We start from the raw sequence: 9,804 nt of genomic DNA, 5'->3' as shown, positions 1-9,804 counted from the left end.
ATTACCGTAATATTAATTCTAACATTTATTTAAAGTTCTTATTGATGGTTTATTTCTATTACAGGCAACATGTTTTCAATAAATATGCAATAGTAATAAAATATCTCAATATTTATTGTCTAATTAATATTTAGATTGCTTTTATAGACCAGGCTGGGACAACTTTGAGCTCCAGAACCACGACACTTCTTTTCTATCTACGGAAAGTAGGGGAGTGTCGTGACTCCGGAGTTTGAAGTTGCCCAGACCTGTTATATACTAATCTGTATTAGGGAATAATTCACTAATTATCATAAAAAAAGTTTTATTTATATAAAAATAATATATACCATATATTACAGTTTTCAGTTTATCACAATAATATCTTTGGTGAAGATCACTGATCCTAGCGGAAGGTTTTGGGATAAAACTCATCTTTCAAATAAAAAAATCAGATTTCTGTCTCAAATCCAGGAAAAAATGCATTTTAAGGCAAGATCAGATGTGGTTCCACATCTTCGTCGTTGATCCTTGAATACAAACTAAACGTAATATTGAGAAAAAATGTCAAACCAAATAATTTTATCAAAATCTTCCTTTTTTATTTGAAATGTGTCCCCTCGAATGAGGGTGTTAGTGCCTTCGACCTTATCCTTTTAGATCATATAGCACAAATCACTATTTCTAATGTATAAAAATTTTCTTTTTACTATTGCCTAGACCTATGTATTTTTTTTCATTCTACAAACTTTCTAAAACGGATTATTAAACCACATACAGGTCTTTCAATCCTTAAACCATTTACTTCCTCTTAATCAACCCCTTACAGGGAAACAAGTTAAACGAGGACTGTATATGCGGGATGCAGACTGAGTCGAGATCAAACCTAAGACCCTTTTGTTACTATAATAATCACTCGCGCGGAGCCACGCAAGTAAGATAATATATTTATCACTTCCTGAAAAATAAAAGTAGAATTAAATTAGTGAAAAAGCTACTTATAAATTATAACGCGGCAAACTATAATAATTTTATTTTATAGAGAGTATATACCAAAATACATTACATTACCTTTTTAATGTTTTTTTCTTTCCTTACGGACGTTTGCGAATCTGAACCACTCCATTACAAAGTGTTCAAAATCTTTTTCTGTATTCCGAGGGAATAATTGCTCTAAAAGCTTCTGGAATAAGAAAAATTCAATACAGTTTATTGTTAGATGAAAGAAATAAATAATGTTAATTTAACGGCAATTAAAACTTATGATAATTATTGAAATAACACAAAAGTATCCGGAATAGTTTACATATATACTAAATCGATCAAAAGTATTAGTTTATGGATATATATATTTTTCTTTTATTTTGTAAGAATTTTTAACGTGTATGTGTGTCCTGCTTTTTAACGATGATTGCCACAAAAAAATAGGAGACAATTTTAATAAATTCTGAGACATAAAACATAGCATTTAATACTGCAAGTAATATATACATCTCTTAAAAAATTACTTACTTTTAATGCTCAGAATTGCGTATCTCCAATTTTATAATTATTTTTTTGGCCAGTCCATAAACACATGGAGGCTAAGTCATCAGAAAATGTAGTACTCAAACTTCTTCTAATAAAATTCTTTTCATGTTTCCCTCCAATTAACATAACCTTGTTCACCTGAAAAATTTATACTTGTAATTCTATATAATGCAGTTTATTATTATAAATTGCAAGGAAAATAATTCAGAAAACTTTTAAAATATAATAACACATATTATGGGATATTATAGAACACATTAAAGGACATATATTATAGATATAAGTTTGTAAAAAGAGTCAGAGTAACCATTTTTGGTTTTAGACCCATTGGGTGCTCCTCTTCAAGATTCTATTTGATCGTTTTATACATAAAACATACAGTTGAATACATTATAGAGATTAATACAAATACATTTTGATTTTTGAAGGACACCATATTTGAAAACTTTACCGACAAAATTCTACCTTCTTTTAGAAAATTTACATATATCGCATTGGTTGCATAGAATTACAAATGCTTTTACATAATAAAAATAGGTGTAAATCAATTAGAGCATTTGCTCAATATATCACAAAAATGATTAAAAAATTTCAAAGTAAAGATCTCGAGCTGTCAATGTAAATATTTATCTGTTACAAAAATTGTACAACTTTTATATATTATCAGTATGTTTGGTCCGTTAAAGAAAATTGTAAAAAAATATTACTGTACCATTTCCATTAAATTTAAAAGCTTAAAAATATACGAAAAGTTTGCAAGAAGATTTTTATATATAAATACTTAATCTTTCTGCTAAATATGGTAAAACAAAGCAACACACATTTATATATAGAATATCTATATGCATAAAAGACTTGAACAATGTAGTGTGAATGCGTTAGTACTTATTTGATATGACGTTTGGATGATTTTGTCTGTATGTTACTGACACTTTTAGAGTTTTCATCTATTTTTTCATCTAATAAATTGTGTCATAAACAAAAAATATATGCATATGTTACGCCACAATCAAAATCACTATAAACATAGTAGATACAGATAATGCGCAATTACTATCTTTGCTATAGGCACTACATTTAAAATAATACCAAAAAATCGATAAAAATTACAAGTCCTGGTGATCTCTTTGTCGACTCTAAATTGCAAATATTATATTTACTACTTTTGGAGAGAAAGGGAGAAAGAGGGAGAGAGAGGGAGAGGGAGAGGAGATATCTCTTACAGTCTTTTCTTAATTCTTAAATTTTTAAAGTCTGATTTTATTGTGTAAATTTATATCTACTACGATTATGTAACTACTAACCCGAAATGTTATTTGTAAATGTTTATAGAATTAATTATAATTGTGATAAGCAGCTTTACTTACAACTTGCATGAAAGCTTTTGGATCAGTTTTTAGCATATCTTCAAATTGTCAATGGAAAATAAGGGGAGATATTGTCCAATCTTTGTATCTTGTATAATACTTTCCTCAGAATATTGTTCAGCCTCGCGGTCCGAGTACATCAAAAATATGTTCGATCCTTAATACTTTAGTATATTTCTTTTCTTCTGCAAATCTCTCTCTTATATATAGGTCGAAAAATAGATCTTGAATCACCAGCTACCTATTTACAGCACATATAGATAATTGAGTTCTTATCATTAATATGCAAGTTTTAGAATATAATAATTACCCATATGAAAATGTTGTATACAATTAAAAGTGCTCGACAGCACAAGCACAAACGTATACGTATATATGACACACTCACGCATCATACGTATATGTAAGATAATGCGACTACAGTCTCCAGAACTATTACTGCTTCCGATTGGCTGTTGCGACAAGCGTGCGTCTGCTCATGATCTCGACGCGCTCAAACAGCTGAAAATAATCGGCAGTAAATTGCAAGAAAATAGCAAATAATTCCACTATATAGCTTCTACCGATACCCAAAGAACGTTATTTGTAGTTAACCTAAATTATAGGTTATAGATCATCATATCAGCTACTATTCATAGCATATTAGCCGTGCTCGTTTAACGACTTCCAGCATTGACAAAGAACAGAACAGCCGCATACCGCTAATGTCGCGCTTTGATTAGTTTGTCTAATTAAGTTTTGAACAAGTAGCACCACTCTAACCTTAATTTCGCCAAGAAGTTTACTCGTGCGTACAGGTTCCTGAATATGCGGATACTAGCGGAACCGGTGCGGAACCGTATGTGCAAAAGATAACAGGCGGGCGGGCGGGTACCCGGTTATCCTAGTATTCCGAGCTCTATAAATCAATTTAACCTTAGTTCGTCATACTTACTGCGTAATTCAGCTGCCGTTACTTCGAGCAACACCACTGATATGAAATACAGTACCAGCTAACAGTGAGCCTTCTTCTTCTTAGTTTAATTGCTCTTTTCCGAGGACAATATGGCTCTAACAGTGAGCCACATCCGTAATTTGACTTTATTGTTTTGTCTCGACTCGTCTCCACTCGTCTCGATCATCACCATATCACTCGCGGCTTGCGGCACTGCTTCCTGCCACTCGTGCCAACTTCGTAATTTCAAAATGGCCAACATTTAATATTGCGTATTTAACATTTCCGCAAGCAGCCTGAATCATTTCAGGCAAAAAATTACAATTGTATGTCTCTGTAGTATTTCTGCAATCATTTCGGCGAAATATTACAATTGTATGTCTCTGTAGTATTTCTGCAATATTACATTGTAACGTGAAATGTTGCAACGTTTCTGCAACGTAACTGAAAACTTTTGTGCTGTATGGGACGTATGGTTAATTGAGTTCTTATTATTAATATACAACTTTTAGAATATAATAGTTACTTACTTATATATAAATATACTGTAAATAAAGAGCACTCCGCACTGCTCGATCCACACGCGTGTATATACGCACTCACGCATCGTACGTAGGATAATGTACGCATCATGGCTGTTGTCTGTCGCGATGAGCGTTGCGCACAATATGAAACAATAACATTCTAACAACAGAAAATTAATATACTACCAACGTTATTTCCAAGTCCAAATTACAAGGAATTTTGAACTGTTGCATTGATCTCAAATAAATGTCAGAGTAACATTTGAAAAATATTTTCTGTAACGTTTTTAAAATATTTTAACAACATTCAGAAAAATCATATTACGAAATAATATTTTTCAAATATGTGTATAATATTATTAAAAAACGTTTAAAAAATACACATAAAGTCAATATTTCTAAACGTAAATTTAATGTTCCTTGCTTACTGGGTATTCTCTGCTTTAACAAAAAGACTTCAATTTATCAACAATTTACTGCTTTAAATGTTGTGTTTTGGTAAAGCAGCAACTTTCACGCAAAACGAGATATTCTCTACTTAAAAAAAAAAGACATAATATTGGTTGTTTATGCCTCTCAATACTTAAAATAATAACTGATTAAAGTTTAGAACGTTCTTGGAGCGATTATTTAAAAATGATTTGGCCCATTTTTCCTTTGGCACAGAGGACCTTCTGAGTGCCGCACACGAAATACAAAATAGAGGAATACGATACACCCTGCGGAAGACACCCTTATATACAAAAAACCTACCCCGAGATCACTTAAAAAATTCTGCCCTTGCTAAAAATGGTTTGACCCATTTCTCCTTTGGCACAGAGGACCGTGTGAGTGCTGCACACGAAATACAAAATAGAGGAATACGATACACCCTGCGGAAGACACCCTTATATACAAAAAACCTACCCCGAGATTACTTAAAAAATTCTGCCCTTGCTAAAATGGTTTGGCCCATTTCTCCTTTGGCACAGAGGACCTCCTGAGTGCCGCACACGAAATACAAAATAGAGGAATACAATACACCCTGCGGAAGACACCCTTATATACAAAAAACCTACCCCGAGATTACTTAAAAAATTCTGCTCTTGCTAAAAATGGTTTAGCCCATTTCTCCTTTGGCACAGAAGACCGTGTGAGTGCCGCACACAAAATACAAAATAAAGAAATACAATACACCATGCGGAAGACACCCTTATATACCAAAAACCTACCTCAAGATCACTTAAAAAATTCTGCCCTTGCTAAAAATGGTTTAGCCCATTTCTCCCTTGGCACAAAGGACCTCCTGAGTGCCGCACACGAAATACAAAAAACCTCGTGCCGCACACGAAATACAAAAAACCTCGGGGTAGGTTTTTGGTATAAGGGTGACCGCAGGGTGCATCGTATTCCTCTATTTTGTATTTTGTGTGCGGCACTCACACGGTCTTCTGTGCCAAAGGAGAAATGGGCCAAACTATTTTTAGCAAAGACAAAATTTTTTAAGTGATCTCGGGGTAGGTTTTTTGTATATAAGGGTGTCTTCCGCAGGGTGTATTGTATTCCTCTATTTTGTATTTCGTGTGCGGCACTCACACGGTCCTCTGTGTCAAAGAAGAAATGGGCCAAACCATTTTTAGCAAGGGCAGAATTTTTTAAGTGATCTTGGGGTAGGTTTTTGGTATATAAGGGTGTCTTCCGCAGGGTGTATCGTATTCTTCTATCTTGTATTTTGTGTGCGGCACTTACACGGTCCTTTGTGCCAAAGGAGAAATGGGCCAAACCATTTTTAGCAAGGGCAGAATTTTTTAAGTGATTTCGAGGTAGGTTTTTTATATACAAGGATGTCTTCCGCAGGGTGTATCGTATTCCTCTATTTTGTATTTTGTGTGCGGCACTCACACGGTCCTTTGTGCCAAAGGAGAAATGGGCCAAACCATTTTTAGCAAGGGCAGAATTTTTCAAGTGATCTCGGGGTAGGATTTTTGTATATAAAGGTGTCTTCCGCAGGGTGTATCGTATTCCTCTATTTTGTATTTCGTGTGCGGCACTCACACGGTCCTCTGTGCCAAAGGAGAAATGGGCCAAATCATTTTTAAATAATCGCTCCAAGAACGTTCCAAACTTCAATCAGCTCTGAAGGTCACTTAGGAGAGTGACCTTGACAACATATGTCAAAGTCAAGGTCATCGGAGGATCCCAGGTAGCAAACACAAGTCATTTTGACGTCAAATACTAGTCATGTTTGTACAAATGACGTCAAATGACCAAAAAGCGACTATGTCTTTAAAAATTACATTATACTGACGTTATTCCGTAACGTCATTATAACGTCTATTTTTAGTCATTTTTGGTCTATGACATCGGCGACTAATAATGGACGTTTATAAGACGTCATTTCTTAGATCATCTAAAGACGTCATTTTAAAGACGTCTTAAAGTCGTTTAAATAAGGTCTTTTTGTAATATAACTATTTTTACTTCTTAATATTGTATAATAAAGTAATAATAAAATAAAAACCACAAAATTAACTACAATATGTTTGTTTCGCAACTTTATGATTGAAGTGGCGAATTTATGGTATAAGTGGATGTAGTTGCGTGATTATAGTTTTATGATAACTATTTATTCATACAGTGTTATAGCTATCAAGAAAATTATCATTACAAGATTTTTGAACACTTTAAAAATGTACCTGTTATAGACAAGTACAGTTAATAAGGAACCATTAGGGTGAGAAGATCAACCTAAAATAGCTAGTTTTTTACTCACCTTTTTCTAGCAAACTTTTAAATTGAGTTACAACACAATAAGATATCGTTTATTTTCTATTACCAAAGACTAATATGTATTCGATTGCGAGAGCCCAAGCTGGGCCAAACTGATTGTACCCTAGTTCATAAGAATTTTCTTGTTTATTGGAAATATATGTAATCCCGACAGTTTATATGGTGTGCAATAAACAGATAAAATAAAAAAAAAGAATGAGAAAATTGTCACTGTCCACTGGATCATCGAAGTCAAGCGACTTGGGCGCGGTACTGTACTAGGATAGGTGACCGCCTTGAGAGCGGCTATACGCACATGGCATGTAACGAAACAGTTAAAAAAAGCTTTTTTTTCTTAGATAAAGAAAAAGAACATTTTTTTATAAACGTTTATCAAGTAGACATTTTAAAATTTTAATTTCATAAAAAACATTTCTAGAAACCGGTATGTTGTACAATGGACCTATTTTTGCCGTCAATAAGACGTCAGAAAATGACGTCAAAATAACGTATCCGCGATGACGTCAATTGTCTGTGACATTAGACCGTCATTTTAACGTCATTATGCCGCCAGTTAGTGACGTCAGGAATGGTCAGTAAAGGACCAAAATTTGACAGGTCAAAATGACTTGTGTTTGCTACCTGGGACCGCAATCAGCTGCTCCGTCCATAAAGTATGTTTGCTCAAAAAATAACAAGCTTTTCCACTAATCTCCAATATAGCATTAATTAAATTTGTGTAAGTACGACGTGTGTGTGAAAACAGGCCTCTCAACCTCTTGGATTGTACAGTGTTGTCACATTTAGCTACGTAGCTTATTAATATCCCAGTAAGCAAGGAACATTAAATTAACGTTTAAAAATATTGACTTTATGTGTATTTTTTAAACGTTTTTTAATATTATACACATATTTGAAAAATATTATTTCGTAATATGATTTTTCTGAATGTTGTTAAAATATTTTAAAAACGTTACAGAAAATATTTTTCAAATGTTACTCTGACATTTATTTGAGATCAATGCAACAGTTCAAAATTCCTTGTAATTTGGACTTGAAAATAACGTTGGTAGTATATTAATTTCCTGTTGTTAGAATGTTATTGTTTTATATTGTGCGCAACGCTCATCGCGACAGCCATGATGCGTTTTACGTACGATGCGTGAGTGCATATACACGCGTGTGGATCGAGCAGTGCAGAGTGCTCCCAGTAAGCAAGGAACATTAAATTAACGTTTAGAAATATTGACTTTATGTGTATTTTTTAAACGTTTTTTAATAATATTATAGACATATTTGAAAAATATTATTTCGTAATATGATTTTTCTGAATGTTGTTAAAATATTTTAAAAACGTTACAGAAAATATTTTTCAAATGTTACTCTGACATTTATTTGAGATCAATGCAACAGTTCAAAATTCCTTGTAATTTGGACTTGAAAATAACGTTGGTAGTATATTAATTTCCTGTTGTTAGAATGTTATTGTTTTATATTGTGCGCAACGCTCATCGCGACAGCCATGATGCGTTTTACGTACGATGCGTGAGTGCATATACACGCGTGTGGATCGAGCAGTGCAGAGTGCTCCCAGTAAGCAAGGAACATTAAATTAACGTTTAGAAATATTGACTTTATGTGTATTTTTTAAACGTTTTTTAATAATATTATAGACATATTTGAAAAATATTATTTTGTAATATAATTTTTCTGAATGTTGTTAAAATATTTTAAAAACGTTACAGAAAATATTTTTCAAATGTTACTCTGACATTTATTTGAGATTAATGCAACAGTTCAAAATTCCTTGTAATTTGGACTTGAAAATAACGTTGGTAGTATATTAATTTTCTGTTGTTAGAATGTTATTGTTTTATATTGTGCGCAACGCTCATCGCGACAGCCATGATGCGTACATTTATGTACGATGCGTGAGTGCGTATACACGCGTGCGGAGTGCTCTTTATTTACAGTATATTTATATATAAGTAACTATTATATTTTAAAAGTTGTATATTAATAATAAGAACTCAATTAACCATACGTGCTATGAATAGTAGCTGATATGATGATCTATAAAATAACCTATAATTTAGGTTAACTACAAATAACGTTTTTTGGGTATCGGTAGAAGCTATATAGTGGAATTATTTGCTATTTTCTTGCAATTTACTGCCGATTATTTTCAGCTGTTTGAGCGCGTCGAGATCATAAGCAGACGCACGCTTGTTGCGACAGCCAATCGGAAGCATGCAGTAATAGTTCTGGAGACTGTAGTCGCATTATCTTACATACGTATGATGCGTGAGTGTGTCATATATACGTATGTTTGTGCTTGTGCTGTTGAGCGCTTTTAATTGTATACAATATTTTTATATGGGTAAGTATTATTATATTCTAAAACTTGCATATTAATGATAAGAACTCAATTATCTATATGTGCTGTAAATAGGTAGCTGGTGATTTAAGATCTATTTTTCGACCTATATAAGAGAGAGATTTGCAGAAGAAAAGAAATATACCAAGTATTAAGGATCGAACATATTCTTGATGTACTCGGACCGCGAGGCTGAGCAATATTCTAAGAAAAGTATTGTACAAGATACAGAGATTGGACAATCTCCCCTTATCTTTCATTGACAATTTTCTGACTTTTGAAGATATGCTAAAAACTGATCAAGAAGCTTTCATGCAAGTTGTAAGTAAAGCTGCTTATCACAAT

At 33.1% G+C, this 9,804-nt stretch overlaps 1 long non-coding RNA gene across 5 annotated transcripts; it reads right to left on the bottom strand.

Moving 5' to 3' along the window:
* Window positions 1-287: 287 nt before the first annotated feature.
* Window positions 288-4,025, bottom strand: LOC139818841 (uncharacterized). 5 transcript variants are annotated; one of them, XR_011733536.1, is made up of 6 exons: window positions 3,866-4,025; window positions 3,187-3,774; window positions 2,877-3,117; window positions 1,492-1,647; window positions 1,051-1,162; window positions 288-937 (listed from the first exon to the last, which is right to left on the bottom strand). It is a non-coding gene; the product is annotated as an uncharacterized lncRNA (long non-coding RNA). The 5 variants fall into 5 exon arrangements; XR_011733535.1 differs by having other exon boundaries at window positions 3,187-3,377; window positions 3,639-4,023; XR_011733537.1 differs by having other exon boundaries at window positions 3,187-3,377; window positions 3,811-4,023.
* Between the last annotated feature and the right edge of the window lie 5,779 nt (window positions 4,026-9,804).

This window comes from Temnothorax longispinosus, chromosome 9 (assembly GCF_030848805.1).
Source record: "Temnothorax longispinosus isolate EJ_2023e chromosome 9, Tlon_JGU_v1, whole genome shotgun sequence".
Taxonomy (NCBI): Eukaryota; Metazoa; Arthropoda; class Insecta; order Hymenoptera; family Formicidae; genus Temnothorax; species Temnothorax longispinosus.
This window is presented reverse-complemented; position numbering and strand designations above follow the sequence as displayed.